Source organism: Miniopterus schreibersii (assembly GCF_964146895.1).
Source record: "Miniopterus schreibersii genome assembly, chromosome: 5".
NCBI classification, from domain to species: Eukaryota; Metazoa; Chordata; class Mammalia; order Chiroptera; family Miniopteridae; genus Miniopterus; species Miniopterus schreibersii.
In genome coordinates this window covers 77,351,027-77,373,222 of record NC_138106.1, presented here as the reverse complement: position 1 = coordinate 77,373,222, position 22,196 = coordinate 77,351,027, and the positions used below count along the sequence as shown (strand labels likewise).

General features: G+C 37.0%; 1 protein-coding gene across 1 annotated transcript in view; it reads right to left on the bottom strand.

Annotated features, from left to right (window-relative positions):
• The window catches only part of ROBO1 (roundabout guidance receptor 1), a 1,016,983-nt gene that overhangs the window by 144,938 nt on the left and 849,849 nt on the right, over positions 1–22,196 (bottom strand). The window lies entirely within an intron of this gene.

Here is a 22,196-nt window from a genome sequence, read left to right as displayed (position 1 = left end):
CTCACAAGCCCTTTACTTGGTGTCTCTTCCAATAATTTGAAAGACTACACACTTTTCTCTTACCAAAAGTCTGGTCGCAAAATTAAAAATTTCTGGCATATCATAAACACTGAATTCAAAATAAAACGGTTTTGCCTCTTCTAAGTGCATTTGATGAATAAAGGTCACCACTGAGTTGATGCCCACCATGGCCCATTCAAAATATGTGTAAATAAACTCTTTTTTAAAAGTTGTAAACTTTGTAATTCATTTTTCTCTTTGAACCTGTATTTCCAATTCCCACTCAATATTATCCTTATACACTATGATTGTATGCTTAAAACATTTACTGTTGTTGTTTACTGATCAGCCTATCATTGATTTTAGCTTTGAAATAAGGAACCTGAGACTGAAGGTCCTTGTGACTTTGATTAAATTTAGTTTAAGCCCTGGCTGCTGTGTCTCAGGTGGTTGGAGGTTTGTCCAGTACCAAAAGGTGGCAGGTTCAGTTCCCCGTCAGGGCACATTCCCAGGTTGTGGGTTTGATCCCTGGGTGGGGTGAGTACAGGAGGCAACCGATTGATGTTTCTCTCTCCCATGGATGTTTCTCTCTCTCCCTTCTTCTCTCTAAAATAAATCTTTAAAAAGAAACTTAGTTTAAAATCCTAGCTTTAGAAATAATCTCACTCTTGCTCTCTCTCACTCCTTCCCTCCCCCTCTCCATCCCTCAGGGACCTGGTGTTTCCCCCAGATAATCAGCAACCCTCCAGGCAGCAGAAGACAGCAGCCGGACCCTGACAGGGTCAGGACCTCTGGCAAGCTAAAGACAACACCTTGACCTAAGTTATGTTTCAGCTCCTGAGCCCTAAGGTGGAACCACCCTCTGGTTACTTTCCCTTGAGACTGGGCACAGGGACCCTGGAAGGGACCTCAGAGCTTTTCTAAAGACCTCACCTCCCCACTGACCAATTACCCTCCAGCACAATCCCGATCCCCAACCCACGGTGCCTTGTGATTTTGCCCTATAGCATCTGTAACCTACACACAGCGTGGAGTTTGGGCTTCTGAGCATTAGCTTCCTGTTCTCCAGGATGACACCATTCATAAGAAAATAGCCCATCTTTCTCCACCGCAATTCTCACGTCTAGTGTTCGGCTCTGCCAGTGCCGGGCGGGTGAACTCTTTCTGTTCTGTAACAAACTGTGGAACTACTCCTATGTTTGAGGTTTCTACATCTCTGCAGTTGCACCATAAATATTCTGGATGTCTAAAGAGTGTATCTTTCCTTTATAAAGTGAAAGAAAAGCAAACAGGAAGGGAGACGGGAAAGGGGAATTCCACAGCAAGGACATTTTCAGGCCGATCAGCTTTAGAAGTGATACATATGATAGTGAGAATCTGAAAAATGCCAAAGAACCATGCCCCCATACACTTTCGAAATGCACCGGTATCCTGGTTTGAAGACCCTCCTAAATAAAGCCCCCACTCCAGGAATCTGGTCATCAACTCTGAAGAATTTAGCAACTCATCTCTACAATCAGGGCCATTGTAAAGGCCCAGCTTGCACAGAACCTCATAAATGAACATGAATTTAATTTCCTTGGATTAAATTTGTTAAATTTCATACATTTAACCTGATTATTCAATGTTTTATATTCTTGATTGTTAAAATTTAAAGAAAAACAATCCAATCCAAATCAAATATAACTATTAACTTTATTGAGTTCAGTAAATTATCTGAGGCCTAACAGATCAAAGTATAAACTTAAATAATCAAAACACAATCAAATAAGCAAAAACTCAGTCTAATGAGTGAAAAGAGCCAAAACCTTTCTCTGGAGATTTTAAGATCTCTGCTTATAATGAGGAACGAATGGTTGTTGAGACCAGGTTTGCTACCCGTTTTTGAAAATATCTTACAACAAGCTTAAAAAACTATAAAATCATTAGCAACTTCAAGAAACTCAAATAAACACAAAGAACCCTCTGAGTTTCTCTACAATGCTGGCAACCCTTGGGTTACTTTTCCTCCTTAACAGATCCCAGTCGGACCTGCAATGTTTCTTGTAAATTCGACAAATGTATAAGGTTTTGTTTTTCCACATGGAGCAGCTGGAACTCCTACTTTTCTGACTGTTTTTTAATCTTTTTTATTTTGTAGGTGCTGAAATTTGTTACTATTTTTATTAAACCAAGTAGTTTAGAACTAGTCAATTAAATCTCTGACCATAAAACTTTTTTTATATTTTAAATATTTTGATAAAACTGTTTTCTAAATATTTGCTAAGTTCTTTGACATACGAAATACAAGTTCCCTCTCAATAGCAACACTTCTTTAACTAAGAGTTGCAACAAAACTAAACACAGAATGACAACTTTAGCTACCAATGTTGAATCATATACACTTTATCAACTATTGAAAGGGCATAGAAAACTGCTTATTCACAGTGTAACACCTACATTGCAACCAACGACAAAAGAAGCACACTTGGTGACATTATAATCTAAAAGCCTCAATAAATTTTGATACCTAAAATCAGTATTATTTAAACTTCCTGTGGAGGAAACTAAATATTTTTCACATTGTAAAATTTAGAATTTTTAAAATATATCTTTATTGATTTCAGAGAGAGGAAAGGAGATGGAGAGATATAGAAACATCAATGATGAGAGTCACTGATCGGCTGCAGCCCGCAACCCCGGCATGTGCCCTGACCGGGAATCGAACCCTGATCGCCTGGATCCTAGGTCGACACTCAACCGCTGAGCGACGCCCGGCCGGGCAAAATTTAGAATTTTTAAAGTAAACTTGATGCTAACCTAATTTGGTGCTTCTATCTTTAATCATGTGTATTTGATCTCAAAAACTTTAATTCCCTTAAAAAGCTACATAACTGAAATTTACATTTATTTTCAAAATGCAAATGTTTACTTTATCAGTAATAATTAAAAAGTAAATGCTGATGTTTACTTTTATCAGCAAGGTTATATTTTTCAGCTAAAGAAACCATAAAACATTTTTTTCTAGGTCTAAATATGTTTTCTTGACTCTTTAAGAGATACCTTTAGGTAGGTAGACAAAGGGCCCATTTTAATTGTTTTTAATTGACAATGATCTATGATTTAATAGAAGTGAAGTTCTAGATTTAAAGACACTGTGAAGCAGTCCCATGTTCTTAATGAGCAAAAAGTTGAGGCATATAAAGGATTATTTATTAGCTAAAAAAAAGCATGACAAAACATCAAATAACCCTTTAACCTAAATACTAAAAAGCAGAAAATAATGAAATTAAAAACACAGTGTTGCTCCTACTTTCAATCATGTTTCTATTTGCTATTTTATTTGTTTGACCATGTTAAATTTATTGTTTCAAAAGAAGTTTATGTGAACATAATCTGGGATACATATTAGTTAATGTAATAATGTCACTAAACAAATGGTGTGGCAGTGTCTCTTGGTTACATTTCTTACACTAATATTTTTCCTTTGTGTTCTCAAGGTCAGAACTACAGGGAAAAAATGTACTTGAGTTTTCCATAACAATTTTTTCTTTAACTCCTCCCCCCAACCTAAGGTAATGACCAATATTTCATATAAAGAAAAATCAGCTGCGTTTAATTTTTCCGATTGAAAGTATAACATTTTAAGAATTACTAACTTTATTGTCATGACTAATCAGACCATGTATGCTATCGAAACATTTAAATAATGAAAATAATACTGTTTCTCTTTGCTGAGAAACAAAAGAATCAAAGGAAAGGCATTTCAAAGCATCAGGACCAGGAAAGGAAAAACCACGACCAATAATTACAGTGTTCTAGGATTTGAGGGGACCCTAGACTGTTGAAAAAGGCAATTAAATATGCAAGAAGAAGAAGGAGAAGAAGAGGGAGGGGAAGAGGAGAGGGGGAAGGGGGGAGGAAATAAGCATCGTACCACATGATAAGTGACACAAGAAACATGCATTTTACTCCCCACTACAAACAATTAACAGCTCCTATTACTGTACTTAAACGATTTAAATAATACTTGAAAAAATATATTACCACATTTCTAACAAGGGTAAGAGCTGGCTATAAGTCAAGATAGTCAATTAAAAGAGTCCAGACAGCATGATACGGTCCTATAAATTCAGTGTTAGTAGCCACATAACAAACCAAAGACACAAAAACCAAATCAGTAGGTGAATTTATAATAGGTTTATTTTTGGCACACTAATGGCTGGAAAATACGCCACCAAAAACATTTACAGGAAATACGTAAGGCATTCTGCGCTCTGAAGCTGCTCTTAATGTTTTAATCCACGAATACTTCTTCCAATGTAAGGAATTTAAGATACATATTTTATAACCTTCACTATCAAAAATAGATTTATACCTTTATTTTTAAGATTAAACTCAAAGCTGAAATATATTCTGAAGCTGCTGGAGCCTGAGCTAAGGCCATCCACGTGCCTGCACCCTGAGGCGGGACAGTGCGGGCCTGCAAACAGGCGCAGGGTAACACTGCTGTCCCTCTCCCCAACCCCACAGCGCTGGGGTCCCGACTTCATTTACTCACCTTTTGTTTATTTCAGTAAACAAACATTTGAGTTCCCTGTGGGAGCCCTTGAATGACTGTCTCCCTTCATGACTCAGCCGGTCTTAAACCACACGGAAGACCTTCCTCCGGAGCTCAGCATCACCCCCATCTTCTTCAGCTACTGCTGGACCGCACACCTGCAGCCCAGCTCCCACTGCCCAAGGACCAGACGTCAGGACACCAAGGAATTTAAAGCCTATGTGTGAGCTGTCCAATCAGTAAAAGTTTTACATGGTGGAGGTGTAAGAGATGAGTATGTGTTAAAGGGTTTAATTTTATTTAAAGGTGCAACTAGAAGCTGACTGTTTTGGACGTGGATTTCCCTTCTTCTAGTTTTCTACCCATCTCTTTAGAATTATATATTTTTATAGACTACATGGGACATATAACATTGTACAAACTTAAGGTGTACACAATGTGCCCCTTTATTACATTATATACTGTAAAATGATGCCATTGTAGTGATATTTATCACATTACATAATGATAGTTCACTATTGTTTCTATATTCGTTATACTGAGCCTTAGTTCACCGTGGCTCATTTACCCCGTGTTGCAAGTTTGCGCCCTTAAACAATATCTGTCCTTTACCCCGACGTGACCATCCCCTGGTAAACACCATTTCACTCTCTGCTTTCGCGAGTTTGGCTTTTTTAGATTCCACAGTTAAGCACTATCACACAGTACTTGTCTTTCTCTGTCAGATTCGTCTCACTTAGCATATGTGCTGAAGGTTCATCCACGTTGCCACAAATAGATGTGAATTTTCAATAGACAACTGTTTTTCATCTTAAAAACAAAGGAGACTTTTTTTTTTTTTAACAGATTTGCAATTTAATTCAACAGAAAATTTTAGTGATATGTCCTAAAGTTTTATACTTTGGAGGCATGAGAGAAAAAAAAGATAGGCAGACTAATCTATATTCTATGATCTTATTTTATATGTTTATTTTTGTTGGATAATAGAATGTTTTAGTTAGAAGAAACTTAGAGAACTTTTTAGTCCAAGACGCCTTCATTTTACAGATGGGAAAACTGAGTTCAGCAAGGTTAAATAATTAGTTTAATGCTATAAGAATCCGAATCATTCAAGAAAGCCAATTAAATTCCAACTAGATTATCATTATCTACTGACAATTAGAACAGACTCCAAAGAAAGCAAAGAGCTTTAAACTTTTTTTAAAAAATTAAATATAAGATGAAATTGAGTGATTTTCTGAAACAGCTGCATTGGGGCTTTAATGGAAAGTTTGGCAACCACAAGATTTCTTCAAGGTGGTTCACCAGGGAGGGGTGGTTTATGTCCTAGTTTCCCTCCTAGGTCAGCCCCAGGAACCCAACACTTAGAAAGGAATTATGCTAATATAATAAACACTATCACTGTATTAAGCATTAACCATCTGAAGAAATCTATTCTTGTAACAACCTTTTAAATTTGATACTATATGCCTTAATTTACTTTCAGGTTTGAAAACCTTTCAAGGCGTAGGAATTTCATTCTCAGGCTCATGAATGTAGGCTGAAGACGATGTCATCATAATCTCTGCCTGTCACGGAGATATAAGGCCTCTACTGATAAAATAAATGGCTCAGTCTGTCATCGTGACAGCTATAACAAGTAATGGCTCTCTTAAGATTGAATACTTACTTTAGTAGGGAAAGACAAAAAATAATTTGGTGGTTTGGGTGATTTTTCTTAAAAAAGTAAAAGAGTTAATATATCAGGGAAAATATAGTTGCAATTTGATTCAAATCTTCACACCTCATCAATGAATCGACGTATAATTTATATTTTCTTCCAATGTGTATTTTAGACCAGTGTTTCTATTGTTGATATTTACATAAAACCAAGGTGCTGCATGGGTAAAGGGGGCACTTCCCTACTAAGATCCATATGATAATTTCAGACCTTCCTTCCAGGTCTGTATATGGAGATCATGATGGGACAGTGTTGCCGCTTACACTAAGCCTTGCAGGAGAGGCAAATGACTATTTGATTATATATGGAAGAGACAACAAACTAATCTTAAAATGTTAGTTCATTTATAAATCAAACTTCACAGAGGGATTAAAATGACTATTTGAAAATAATTTTTAAACTTTAGAAACATTAGCCTGCTCATAGTGGCTCAGTTGGTCGAGTGTTGTCCTGTGCACCAAAAGGTTGCCGGTTTGATCCCTGGTTGAGGCATGGACAGATGGCAACTGATTGATATTTGTCTCCACATCAATGTTTTTCTCTCTCCCTTCCTCTCTCTATGCATGTCCTCTGGTGTGGATTAAAAAAAAATTAGAAATATTAAATTTATTATGAAAATACGTTTGCATTTGATAAAAAGTGCTAAAGTGATAAAAAGTGCTTCTAATTCATCTAAACATATATATATATATATATATATATATATATATATATATATATCTCCATTTCAGTTTTACAAATAGTTACCTTAAACTAAAAATTATTTTTTAAACATAAAAAAGCCACTTCATGAAGACAGTTACTTTACTAAAAGAAAGAAAAAAACTGTCTTAAATAGTCCACATAAAGGGAGAGAACAGGTATATTTTTAGATTATTACAGTAGCATTGATTTCTATCAGAGTATCACAGTAATAAGGCGGTCATACAAATGTTGTAGAGTGTAAGATATAAGCAAGCCAAGGAGATCCAGTCTCATTTTATCACGTACTTTAATAGAGGGCAAAGCTAGTTAAACAGATGGCACTCAGGATTTCTCAATGAATTCAGCATCTGTGTGTACATGTTGTATAAATGCCAATTAAAATCTGTCCAAGTAAATTTACATCCCTTGCTGATAGAAAGTAAGCCAATCTTGCTGGCTCAGGATCAAGGTTAAACTTAATCAACTGCTGAACTTGCAGCAAGTTGCTCTCGAACTGCACAGAAATTCCCAGTGAAATAATAAAAACAGAACTCCTATTGATTTGTATTTATTTACATTCATAACTCATTTCTAAAGCCTTGGGCGAGAGCTCAAAGGGAAAAAAGTTATTATCTGTGATTTGGCCAACTACACTCTTAACTACATTTCTAACAAATACCTCTTTGATTAAAATGCCTGCCTGGATAAATTTCCCTGACTTCCTCCTGCAACTTCCTAGTTGAGATAATTTTGTTTTAAAATTATCCTTTCAAAATGGACTTGAAGAAAGGAAAAGCACATGTAGCCACTGGTCTATCATTTATACAGGAACGAGCAGAGCGTGCTTCCCAGTGGCAGGCAGCCATGAAATGATCTGAAATGACTCCTCCTAGAGGAACATAAATACTGCTTCAGTCCTGCTGTCTTTGGCACAGTCCTTTTCTTCAGCACCCACTCGCTCTGGGTCACATGTACTTATCTGTATATTTTGGGGGCCACTTTAGGCTTGATCTTTTTGAATTTTGAACTTTCAATACCCATGTTACTTATCCACAGTGCAGAACTTGCATCGCTGTTACCACAGACACCTCATGGCAAGGGAATGTTACACAGCTATTAACTACAATGCCCCTTTTAAAATAAAGTGATAAAATATTCAAGATACAATGTTAGTTTAAAAAAAGGCACATAAAAATAGGTATGACAGAGTTTCCAAAACTACGTCGCAAAAAACGCTTGATCAAAGTAACCTGAATTATGTATTCACTAAAGAAGTCCCCCCAAAAAACAATAAGACAGTTACGTTCAGAAAACTATTTATTATAGCCACCCTTTGGGGAATTACAATATACATCAGCAAATTAAAAAGTATTGATAAATCTTGTAGTAAAGAATGCCACATAACTTTGTTGCCTAGTATTCTCCAAACACGTTTGACTATGTAAAAATTTAGTGCATCGATTTGTATAAAGTATTTGAGGGACATCACTGACCTCAGGCTTTGGGAAAGGCCCGTGTAAAACATGTTGCTAATTTTGTAAACATACACACACTCACACAAAGAGCAGAGGCAAAAAGAGAAAACAAACATACTAGATCCTGAGTAGAGAAATTATAAATGGTTTTAGTCTCTTCTTTGTATGCAACGATTTGTTACATAGGGAACCCACACTGTTTCTTTAAGAGAAGAGCATGCATTGTACTAACTGCTGTCCTATTTTATCTATTACAGAACTATACAAGGGGTCATTTCTCATTCCTCTACTGCAAACAGCTAATAGTCTGGTATTCTGTCTGTGGAAGGGTTTATGTGAAGAAGTGATTCTCATCCCATTTTCACAAAGGTTGATGAGGAGTTTTCACTGTTTTACAAAAGGATGAACTGATATTTTGCTTAGAATATGGGGGAACCAGCCTTCCATCCCAGGCCAGTCTGGTGCCAAAACACACACCTAACCATTAAGCTCTGTGAAAAGCCTGAGGATAAGAACTGTCCTTCATATTAGCTATTCCCAAAGTACATCATCGTAGTACCATAAAATAATAACCAAATAAAACTAATACTTTACACTTAGCCACTGGTTATTAATTGCAATGTGTATGTATGTTTTAAATAACATTTATTGAGTATTTTATGCTGTGCTAGGAACTGAGTTAAGGATTTGTTATACATTAATTTCATTAACTCCCACCAGAACAATATAAGTTTAATACAGACCATTATTACCCTCATTTTATTGGTGAAAAAGCTAAAAAGATACAGAAGTACAAAAACCAGTATACAAACTATATCAGTTTAATTCTAAAATCACTGTTCTTAGAAACATCAATGATGAGAGAGTCATTGATTGGCTGCCTCTTGCACGCCCCCTACTGGGGATCAAGCCCACAACTTGGGGATGGGCCCTGACCGGGAATTGAACTCTGACCTCCTGGTTCATAGGTCAATGCTCAACCACTAAGCCACACTGGCCAGGCAAACATTAGTTTTTATAAAACAAATAAGAAAAGGAATACGCAACTCAAATTTTATCCTTTGCTCAACAAAAGTTGAAAAACAGCAACAATTAATACCAATCACCACTAAAATGACTATTTACTTGGTATAGGTAAAAAGATTCAGAAATAACCTATTTGGTAAGTATGAATGATATGAAAATGTATTAAGTATTTTCCATTTAAAAAACTTCTGCCATATGTGTGTGTGTGTCTGTGTGTACATATGTGTAGATAGATAGATGATAGATAGATGATAGATGATAGATAGATATAGATAGATAGATAGATAGATAGATAGATAGATAGATAGATAGATAGATAGATAGATAGAGATAGATAGATAGATAGATGATAGATAGATAGATAGATGATAGATAGATATAGATAGATGATGATGATGATGATAGATAGATGATAGATAGATAGATGATAGATGATAGATAGATAGATAGATAGATAGATAGATAGATAGATAGATAGATAGATAGATAGATAGATAGATATAGATAGATGATAGATAGACAGATAGATGATAGATAGATAGTCAATATCCACTGGCAATTTGAAAATACTCTTTAAGGCAAATTATAAAACTTAACCTTCACTTAACATTTTAATTAATTGAAGAGTGGATGTTTTCCAATTTTCCCACATTTAGTGTGTGACACTTCTGATTCTTACGTATTACACAATTTGAAGAAACGCATTATGTGTACATAACCCTTTGCACAGGATGACAATTTGTTCACATCGTGACACAACGCTGATTAACTGGTAAACCATCCAACAAAAATGTACCTTTTAGCCAGCTTAACCTACCAGGAGCTTTTCCACTGAATTACACAGATGAACACAAATCCTGGGCAATTACATCCCACTAGCTCATGAGAGTAGTTACTAGGGTGGAAAATTGCAGCAAGTATGAAGGTACAGATGTTCATTCTCAGATGACCAAACAAAATGGGGGTGGGGGGGGTGTTCTTTTCCACACTGAATTCTATTTATATAATACATTTTGCTGTATTTAGACTTTTCTATTAAAGACACCTCTTTATATTTCCAAAATATAAGTAAAATAATTAAAATAAAACAAGACAGGTGAGACTAAGTCATGCATTAGAGGACTAGAGTTATTTTCTTTGAATTGGCACTTTAATCAACAACCAATAATGTAGTCACTATTCTATTCAAAGGTGCACAGTTACAGGAAAAAGGAGCAGTGACACCTGCCCATAAATATGTGCAAAGATTGTTCCTCAACTTCCTGAGAACAACTACAAACCGTCCTCCCAGCTTTAAAATGCTCAGACTTTTTTCTCGAATAAGCTCGCCTTGTCTTCTTTGGTGCGTTTTCAGGGTACCTCACTATACATTAGTATTCTGGCCCCAGTTTTGCTCTGTTATTTACTGCAAAATTATTGTCTGGGAACCCTTTTTGGCCTTAGTTTAAAAAGTGTTTTGAGTCTTTCTTTCTCAGCTGCCTTGGCTACGCTTTAGCCAGTTCCTGTGGGCAAGACTGCTTGCACAGGACAGTTCTCTCCGGGGCTGGGAGCTCAGCCACTGCAGAGTATTTCACCGGACGAGGGAGCAGCTCGGTACAGAACACACTTCTACAGGTTTGCCGTGTATGTAAAATTCAACGCTTCTGAATTTAAAACACTCGTGGGGTCAGAATCTTATCTGCGGTTATATGTATTATTGCATTATACTATATGCATGTTACATCTGTTTATTTTTATTTCCTCTATTCCGCACCCATCTAGGGTCACTAGAAAGCTTTAGTTAGTCCACAGCACTTACAGCAGCACCGAAGACACAGCAGGCGCTCAGGAAGTACTGTTCCACGAGTGACTGCGCGAGTGAACCTTGCATCCCCATCAGGAACTCCTCTGTGCGAAGAAATCCTTTAACATAGTTTCCTTGAGGAATTAACCGTGGTGGTCTTTAATATAATTCTACAAACAAGTGAACCTTGGTTATTACCGGCAAAAAATACGCTCACCTGCTGACATGGTATTTCCCCCTACAAATTCATTTATATTAAACTCAAATGTGTAAATCTGGATAGCACAGTGTTTAAGAGCAGAGCCTCTGGAGCCAGACTGCAGGGTGAGAAACTTGGCTCTGCCATTTACTTAGTACACAACTTTGGACAAGTTGCTTAACTGTTTTGTGTTTGAATTGCCTCAGATATTAAAAAGTATAGGGACTGATAACAAAAACTCTATCATAAAACTGTTGTGAGGATTGTATGTTACTACATGTGACACACGTAAAACAATGTCCAGTACACTGAATCATAGAGATATTAGCTATTGTGACTACTATTAATGTAGTTGCATGTTCTGCTTAATAAATAACAGTAGATGCTATTTCTTGGATAATTATTATTAGTAGCAATCCCCTTGGGAGTTCATTTAGATTGATGTGGGCTATAAAACGTTGATCCTTCTTAGGTGGAGAGTAAAATGTGTCTCCTGATTATGCAAAATTGAGTAAAAACTCCTGACATGTGCCAACCCGATTAGAATATAAACTGTGTAGTCACTTTTGGTTATTAACTAAAACATAATGTAAATGAGTTATTCTAATTAATTCTACTCCCAAACATTTACTTCTGATAAAGGGAAGGGAAGTTTCAAGAGAAAATGCACAGCAATGTCAATTAGAGGAGGATTTTTTAAATAAGTGAATTTTAAAATAAGATACAGGACACAGAAGAAAGAGAGGGCTGCACAGGACACGCTCAGTCTGCGTCACAATTTGGCCCATTGCACATATACAACAATTGTCATTGGTACCACATCATTTTTATTACTACCACTATTATCTAAATAGATAGATACGACTTTAATCAACATTATTTGTATTTCTTTGTAGTTTATAGTCATACGGAATGGTTGCAATGAAATAAAAAATGCCCCTATGGAATTTACTGCTGCTGGAATACATATCTAATCATCTTTAGTGATTTTTTTAAAAACAGTACTTAACTTTTACAAAAATCAAAATAAAAACTTTTGCTTACTTTCCATAAAAATATTAATTTCGATGTGTATTACTGACTTATCATTAAGAGAGACTGAAAGCCAAAGCCAAATGTTAAAGCAGCATATTAAAATACACAATTTCCAAAATGTAAAATACCTGACCTGGTGAAAAACAAAACATAAAAGCTAACTGTAAAAAGTAATCTGGGCGCAGTTACAACAGGGCACAGCTGGCTTTTCCATGGGGCGTTTTTGCTTCTCTTTTCGTCTCCTTTCGCATTACAGACGCTTGTATACCCGTATCTCTCCATTAAATAAAAACACCCCCTCGAGCTCTTTCTGAAGCAATTTCACATCTTATCCTTAATGCACTGCGAGCCATTTTTCAGGTAGAGACATCCTGCCTAAGCTTTATCTGACCTCATCCTACTTAAACTCTTCTCAGTTCAGTTTTTAACTGCAGTTGCCCCCATTAGAAAGCTCATTCTCAGGCTCTGCGCTCCCGGCTGCTGTGCGGGCTGGTTGTGGTTGTGGTTGTTGCTGACCACCTCTGGGCACTCTTTCTTGCTGTGCCCACCACACACTTCTAGCAGTGCTTCTTTTTTAATGTCTCCAAGTGTTCCTTCTTGATCTTTTTTGCTGATTTTTCTCCATATGCTCTCCTTTGAGAGTGGTTTTTAAGGTTCTATCCCCCCTCCCCATTTTTAATGCTAAGAACTCTGCCCGAGCTTCCAATCATATGACGCCCTTCGCTGTCTTTGTGTGGGAGGTCCCAGGACTTGTAACTGTAGCCCAGACTGTTCTGCCAAGTCCCAAGCCAATAGCTCCCATTCCTTTCTTACCTAACCACTTAGCTGCCTCACAGGACTGAATCCCAAACACACGTGAACTTAACCAATAACACTCTCTCTTAAAAATAAATAACAACAATAGCCACTTTTATTCCTTGTGCATTTCCTATCTCAGTACATGAGTACACCAAGAAATTCTAGAATAAACCTGGAATCTTCACTCTATATTGGCTCCATATTCAAATAGTCAAATTTATCTCAAAATTTTCCCCCAAATCAGTCATCTTCTCCCAACCCCAAATCCACATATTAAATCAGATCTTAGCCAGCTTGTTTGTCTAGATTAACTCTGAGTTTAATTCAATCTAGGTGGACTCAAAGCATATAATATAACCCTAAGTGGATATATACAATCGCTAGAAAGGTGAAGCAATGGATGTAGTTTGAGTTTCCTATTTGCTTCTAATATAACACCCCCCTCCCCTGTTTTCTCTGTGCTCAGGATTGAAATCTCTCCTCTAATCCCTTTAAGTGGTTCTTATCCTTGCTGCAGCTGGAATCCCCTGGGGAGATAGAAAAATTTAGATATCTGGGTCCCACACCCAGAGATTCAGAAGTAAATGTAGGACGCAGCCTGGTGTTTTCCTCTAGAGCCAAACTTGAGAATCACCCTTTGAAACCCACAGTATCTGCAATGAGTGAGCAGCATTCCAGGGCTACATAAAACAATCCATTGATACCGGATAGTAAAATAATTCTATTGACATGTATCTTTAATCCTTTAACTGTTAAATAAATTTCAAATGATATTTTGAAATGTACATAATACTTTAGCATCAGTATAAAATAGTGCACAGTAAATACATTTATAAAAACTATAGTGTACTTGCAAATATATTTTACTAAGAAGCATGTAAAAATTAAAAAGTTTGAAAAATCTCCGCTGTAAATTGTAGCTCACCACCTCTCAATTCAACTGTCTGCAAATTGGTCTCCTTTCACCCTGTCTTCCCCATGCCATTGGGCCACATAATTATTCAACTGTAGTTATTTTCTGAAACATCAAATATGATCCTGTCACTCCCTTGCTTTAAAATCTTTATCGACTCTAAAATCTTATTAATGGCGTTGTTTAACTTCAAGTTGATTTTTTAGCTAAGTAACCTATTAAAAAAAACAAGTAAAAATACTTAATATGGTTTACAAGTGCCCCCATAGTGTCTCTTCAAGCTCCACAGCCTCACTTCTCACCCCTCCATCCTCATATCCTTTGCTGCAATATTTTCTGTTATATACATAGGCCGATCCCTTTGCACACTTGCTTTCCTCAGATTACAACAGGGTTTTCCTTCCTTTCCACCTGGCAAACCTCCATTAAATATGCAAAAGACAGCCAGATCAGCTCTTCTCTCAAATATTCCAGGATTCCTCTAGACAGTGTTAGTTGTCTACTTATCACACGGCACTGCAACTGTTATCCTACATTTCTGTTAGCTCTTATTAAATACTGAGATCCTCAAAGACTGAAATTGACTGATCCTTCTTTATATTTTCCCAATATTTGGCACTGAGATAAGTAAGTATACCACAGTGGCTTTACATGTGCCTATCGAATAAATTCATTCAGTTTTTCAATAAACATTTGTTAATTTCCCACTATGTGCCAGGAACTCTGAAAATAACAATGAAAAATTTTTTCTGGCTAAATAAAATGAATAATGAATTTTTTAAAATGAATGTCTGTTATAAGGAAAATCAAAAGAAAAACAGCCTTTGCTAAATCAAATAAAAGCAATTCTGTTTTCTTCCTCATAATAGGAATTTGCTTACTTTTTATTTATTTTTCCATTACAGTTTACATTCAGTGATATCCTGTATTAGTTTCAGGTGCACAGCATAGTAGTTAGGCAATCATGCACTTGACATAGTGGTCCCCAGATTTTCAAGTACTCACTTGGCTGACCCCATTCATAGTTATTACAATATTATTGGGTATAAAAGGAATTCACTATTAATAACAGTTCTTAACATCTGCACAACAATAAATTATTTTCATAATAGTAATCCTAAGGAAATTCAAGATTCCAAAATGTTACCTTAATCCAAGATTAAATTATGACTATTATACTCTTAAGTTTTATTGCATTTGAGGTATCCTAACTGTAAGAAAAATTGAGACTTTATGAAATAACAGTGCTAGAAGAGAGAAATCCATCACTTTATAGATGGAAAACCAGATTAATAAAAGTAAAATGTCTCACCTTATATCATGCAACCAGTTAATAACTAAACTGCTGGTATCATATATCCTAAGACTGCACTCCTCATATCATAGCAAACTGACTTCTCTCCGGTGAACCAGTGTATCCGGTCCCAGACTAAATCATGCTGAATTATAGTCTGCTGCCCAGAAAACAGAATGTTATTATAAATAAAACACTGTTCCTCATTGTTTTAATGTAGTGAAAATTTAGAAGTATAAAACTTATTATAGCTCTATGAAATATTAAGTGGCTTTGAACTAACTCAGATTTTTAAGCATTAAAAACAAGAGTGATTGCTAGAGAATGGTTCCTAATTAATCAGTAAGACATTTTAAATAACAGATTTTTAGTTCTTTAAAAATGCTAGCATATGTAAGCATCATCAGTATATAAAAACACTAATAATCAGTCATATAGAGACTGAGAGTTGTAGCTTAGGTTAGCTGAGCTTGAAAGTAGATTCAGGTTCAAAACACCCACTACTGCTCCCTGCCTCAATTTCCTTATTATAGGATAAGAATAGTAACTATTAATTATTATAACTAATGAGATTACCTATATAAAGCCCACATCATTGAAGGCACATTCTAAAACACTTAGGAAAGCTTAGCCACTATTTTTATTACCGAACACGTAAGGAACTAGAATAGACAAATGCTCAAGAGCACAGGCATTAGGTGCAGACAGGCAACCGGTCAGTTTCTCATTCACAATATTTATCTGTATGGCCTAAAAAAAAACCCATAATACAGCCTAATGATAAAGGCATACTTACTATCTACCTGTGAGTTACAGAATGATAATGACAGTGCATAAAATTGGGAAATTTTCACGATCAACTTAAAAATGAACTGGGAATAAAGAAGGTTGAAGTTCCTGTCATATAAGAAATAAAATGAATATCTATTGTATTTGTACAAAGAATAGCAAAAAAATTTTATAAAACTTATTTTATATAGGTTACCATTGGAACTGGATATTAAATTATCTTTGTGCCTTAATTCTTTATAGAATAATTCTGGATGCCATTAGCCACTGTAGCCACTGGAGATTATCAGGGTAACTTACTCAAGAACTTAGAAAAGATTTATTGTCCTTGGCTTCATTTTCTCATCTACAATGTGAACACATTCACCTAGATAATTACTAAATTTTCTTCCCACTCTATAAAACTTCAAAACTCCCCAAAGCAGGACCCTATGCGCAGCTGCGCAGGTTACTCCCTGCACAGGCCCGCCCAGCAGAGATGGAGGGTGGGGCTGGGCAACCCAAGCTGTGCTTAGGGTATCAACCCCCTAGAGAAAGGAGTGTTTCTGCATATATTCCAAATATATAAAATCTCAGATTATAATTCTATAATAAAGGGTTTGAGGTATGTTATAAACATTACAATGAACTCACTCGTATGGGTTTCTTTCTCAGTCCTTCCTCTGTTTAAAACAACGAACAAACTCTTCTAGATTGTTTCTCTCATTTCTGTATTTCCCCCCATCAAGCTGGAAACAGTGCAACGAGGCCTTAACCACCTGTGAAGTCATGTCCTTGCTTGTGAGGATTCAGTCCCTCCTTACTTGACAATAACTAAGCGAACCCTTCTCACTTGTTAGTGCCTTCCTTTGTACCATCTGGCCTGAGATAAACTTCATTCTGATTTTCCCAACAACTTCTTATCCCCAGTAACTTCCCCATCTGTCCACCCGACGCCGACGGTTGCACACTGCAGAATAATGCTACCAGGGCAGGCTGATTCTCTGGGTACCTGTGTTCATTTGGCTCTGTCCGGCAAATCCTAATGAGGACATCAATGCCCTTTTCTCATCGCAGATATTTTATTTAGCTTCCTCCTTAGATCACCACAGTTCCCAACAGGCAGTAGTCCAAGGAGGCCTGTTGGCTTTCAACAAAGCACATCAAAATCAGAATCGGTATTTTCTAAAAGTGCCAATAAAAACAGCTAGTTCTCATTATAAAACTTTCATTCCAACAAGGGTGCATAAATTAAATGAATGTGAACTACATTTATTTTGAAAATGCACAAAATCAGCCAAGAGGAATAGATAAGAGCCCGAGCCCCACAGCCAGGCGTCCAGATAGGAAACGGGCGCCGTGGCCGACTGCCTCCTGCTTTGCTCCGCTGCATCCCTCTTGCCTTACGATGCGGGCACCTCATTCTTCTCGTCTTGGGAAAAGTAGGGTTAGTAACAGTTTCTGCCCCATAAGCTTGATGCGCGTGTATCTTAGAAAAGTGACATTATTTTTATGGTCACTTATTTTATGCGAGTAAGCTTAATATGAGCAATAAACATCAGAAAAATATATTTAATAACAGCGTTTTATAAAACAAGTTTCAGTGAAGTTCTAGAATTATTTCTTGATACTATCTTTAAAATCATCACCGAGTCCTTAGTATCAGTCAGGATAATGCTGGATACTTCATCTTATCATTTAATTGAATCCTCATGATGGCCCTACAATGCAGGTTTTATCATCTTATTATTGAACAGATAGGAGATCCAGGTCTTAGAGAAGTTAAGAAACTAACCCAAAGTCACAGTTAATAAGTGAACAAACCAGGATTTGAAATAAATTAGGCTTGTGTGTTCCAGGGCTGGAGTCCTAAACTAGTGGCTCTTAAACTTCAACTTATGGTCAGAACCACCTAGATGGCTGGATAGACTGCAGACCACCGGGACCCGTGTGCAGGCTTTGTGACTGCGTCACTCCCAGTGAAGGCCCTAAGAACCTGATTCCCAGCAAGCCCCAAGGTGGCACAGGCCCTGCTAGTCACAGAACCAGGCTTCGGGCACCAGTGGCCTAAATTATTAAACGTGATGGTTTGATTGTTTAATTAAGTAACCTATAAAAAGCTCATTAGTAATCCTGTAGGCATGGACCAGTATTTCAAATTTGTTGTAATATGACTATTCATAATGTAATCTTCATGTGATTTAGTACCTAAAAATTAACAATATAAGCTGCAATTAAAGACAGCAAGTACATCAATGACTCCTTGGAATAGAACGTACACAAAGTAACATTTAATATAGTCAAATCCAAGTACCATTTATTTAGTTGAAGTATTTGAAGGGTTTTTTTAATAATCCCATAGGATTTTTGGAAGGAAGATATTTCTGATTTATTAAAGGGAATGAGTTCATCCAAGGTACACAATAAGCATAACTACTTTCACTTTGATGGGGTTAATTTTTGTCTGCTGATTCACAGTGTTGTAAATAAAAACCTAATTTAATACAAGTTACTACTTAAGTGTGGTTTTCATCTACTAATAGTCACATGTACTGATTTCAGAACAAGTTAAAAAAGTAAAATTCAAAAGGTCACTCTTAGAACCTGGAACATCCAGTGTTGCCAAATAAAACAATCAGATTTCAGATATCCAAATTCTGCTCCCTCTTTGAGTCAAATTATATTGCTTAGTTTTTAAGAAGCATTTACCACATTCATTTCTTCTGAAAACAGTCCTGTCCCAATTACTTACAATTTGAAATAGCTCCAAATTACCTAATTGTTTACCATTTATTGGTGTTGTGTTTTTGTTTTAAAAAATGAGCAACTGAAGTCGTCAGTACATCTGGTTCTACAATTATAAAATGTTAGGGCTTCTTTTTCAAATTGGCAAAACTACCATAGCTAAACGAAACCCTAAATTTATAAGACATTAAACAATAATTGAAGAATTAGAAAAATAACTCTCCAAGGTACTCTATAATTTCATAATTCTACAAATATATTACAGTAAGAAGTAGATAAGATCTCACACTATAAAATTTTAATGTCACAACTAGTTATAATATTTAGGAGAATAGGTAAATACTTCTACAGCTTAAGGTAAAAAATTTATGAATGGACTCATTTCATTGACATAATATGGGCTGGGCCAAATACTAAAATGTGAAAGATCAGAATTGTCATCCGAAATAATAAACCTACTTAGTAAGTCTAAATAAAGTGCTAAAATTTATTTCTAATACGTGTTGACTGATCTTGGCAAATCTAGAGAACTAGACCACACACAACTAACATTCGACAAGTCCTCACTGGTTTTGGGTGCCAGGGAACTAGAATGAATCTAAGAGCAAGATTATCACTTTTAATGATGAAAACAAAGGTAAAATTTAAAGCTAAGATATTGATAATAGCATTCTCATTTCAAAAGCATTAACTTGGACTTTACTTCAACTTTCAGCTCAAATTTGCCAATGATATTAGGGTTCAAGGTAGAACTAACCTTTTCCTGAATAAGAGCAAGTGCTTTTCCAGAATCTCTGAGCACCTTGGAGTAAAGAAGCAATGGGTCCCCTCTCGGTAATGGTTTGTGAGTGACATTTTGAGCAGCACAGATCACATTCCCCATATAAATAAAAACAAAGCACACCTTTAAAACATAAATGATGGATGTCATTGTAAATTCTCCACCTTCTGTTTTTGCTACATCCTTTGGGAAATTACACATGGTCTGCCCTTTATCTTCAATCTCTCCCACACTCTTCATCCCTCTTGTCTTAAATGAAATCTAGTTAACCTGAGAGAATATTGGAAGGCTTTCACTCAGCTTTCTAATGCTAGGGAGGAGTGCTAACATTTCCTTTCAAGCTCACTGCAACTTTTAGTTCATTAATCGTATACTCTCAAGAAAAAAGCTCCCTCTCCCTCTTTAGAGCTCAAGCCATTCCTACAAGAAACTAGATAGCTACCACATCTCATGGTGCTCTCAGCAACCACCTCTGTTGTACCAGGAGTTGGACAATTCAATCACATATATACTCCCCACACCTCCCAAATTCTACCAACGTCTTGTTCTAGCTCAGCATCTAGACAAATGACTCATTCAAAAGTCCTAGCTTTTTTAAAAAAACTTTTATAATGACCTTAATCTCCACCCCACTGCAGCCTTGTCCTCCAATGTCCACAAACCATAAACACTGAATAGACTGGAGTTCAGTTTGAACTCTAAAAGATAACCTATTAAATCTCTGACAGCCTATCTTTCTCCACTTGTATTTCTCTTATTGTACCTGGTGTCAGGATACTAGAACATCAAAACATCCATATCTTAGATCCCACTCCAACCCCTATATTTCTTTTCATATCATTCCTCTCCCAGATTTACAGCCTCCCCTATGCAGTTTAGAATTCATGGCCCATTGCCTTAAATACTTGGATCAGCAAGCACATTCCACTCCAAACTGCCAGTGTTCCCTATTCTAGGGAATTAATCAGTGAGGAAAGGGTATTAGCCAACCAAACAAAAAGTCCTGAGCTAAAGAAGCTCCAGGACTAGTCCATTCTCCATTCAGCATTGTCCTTACAGATCCAGGTCCCTTCATCTTTCCACTCTCCAATATTCACCTTTGCATTTGTTTACCCATGATGACTGAAGGATGGCTGTTGTAATTCTAGGTCTCATAAGTAGGAACAATACAAAGGGGATGCCATCTCAACCTCCTGAAGTGGTAGTCTCATCGGACACTTCTTCCATTGTTGAGAAGTGGGTCCACCTCCATTTTTTGATCCAATTATTGTTAAGGGAAGGAGATTTCTGCCGGAGCCAGTGAGAGCACTGTCTTTGCTAAAGTCCTCTGGTGGAAGGCCAGACACACCAGATCAAAACTGAAGCTCTGTCGGCAATAATGAAGGGCAGAAATGCTGCTAGATGCACAGCCAGCAGGGTCCACTTCTCTATTTCCTTGCCTGTACCTATTGCGCCTGCAACTGGCACTTTCCTCTTACATTCCTTCATTACAGGCACACTTTTATGTTAGGCACAAGATGAGAAGAATCATTGTAATATTAATAGTTGCCTATGATCCTACCTTGTAGATTGATACAGGAATACATTCCAATTTGCTAAATTATATAATAAGAAGAGCAACATGGCACAGAAGAGTCTTTTGCTTCAAATGTAAAAAGAAATAAATAAATCACACCCACAACTCAAGCCCCGACTCTGATATTTCTGCTTTGGGGAAAGCCACCACCTTTAAAAACCAATGAGGCACGGGTGGATTCATCCTGAATCTAATAAAGTTTAAGCTTCAAGGCCCTTCACTGACAAGCTCCTTTCACAGCCCTGAAAATCCATTCTTGCACTGTATCATTTTTGTTATAACAAAGACTCTGAAATTTTTAGGAGCTTCACACTCCTAAAATTCTGTCCCTGCCTCTGCTATGTCAACCTTTTGTGCCCATGTGCTACTGAGCGTGGCACTAACTGCTTTATTTGTTCATTTCCTTTTCCTCAAAACTGGTTGAAGAGAAGGACCCTATCTTGTTTGCAAAACTGCAAAGAGGATCAGAAATGCAGGCACGCCATGCAGCAGTGTTCTGTGCAACTGTTATAATCACCAGCGTACAGTGTTCTCTCGTGGTGTGATCTCCAGCAAGGGGCTGCTGGTGCATCTGCCTCTGCCAGCTTGTCCCCAGGACGCGACAAGAGCTAGGCTCTAAAGGAGCTGAGCCGTCCCCTGCGGCTGCAGGTGTGCCCCGGCTATCTACTGTGACGCTACACTGCTTCAGGCTGTGCCACAGGGGACCCTGACAGGATTTCACCCGCCCCTGGCCACATGTTCAGCTCCCCTCCAGCCCCGGGGAGCTGACTTTCACGTAGAATGATTTCAACCTCTCAGGGTCGCATGAGGGACCGCACTGTGGGAAACTATGCTCTCCCATCTGCTGTAAAGCCTGGTA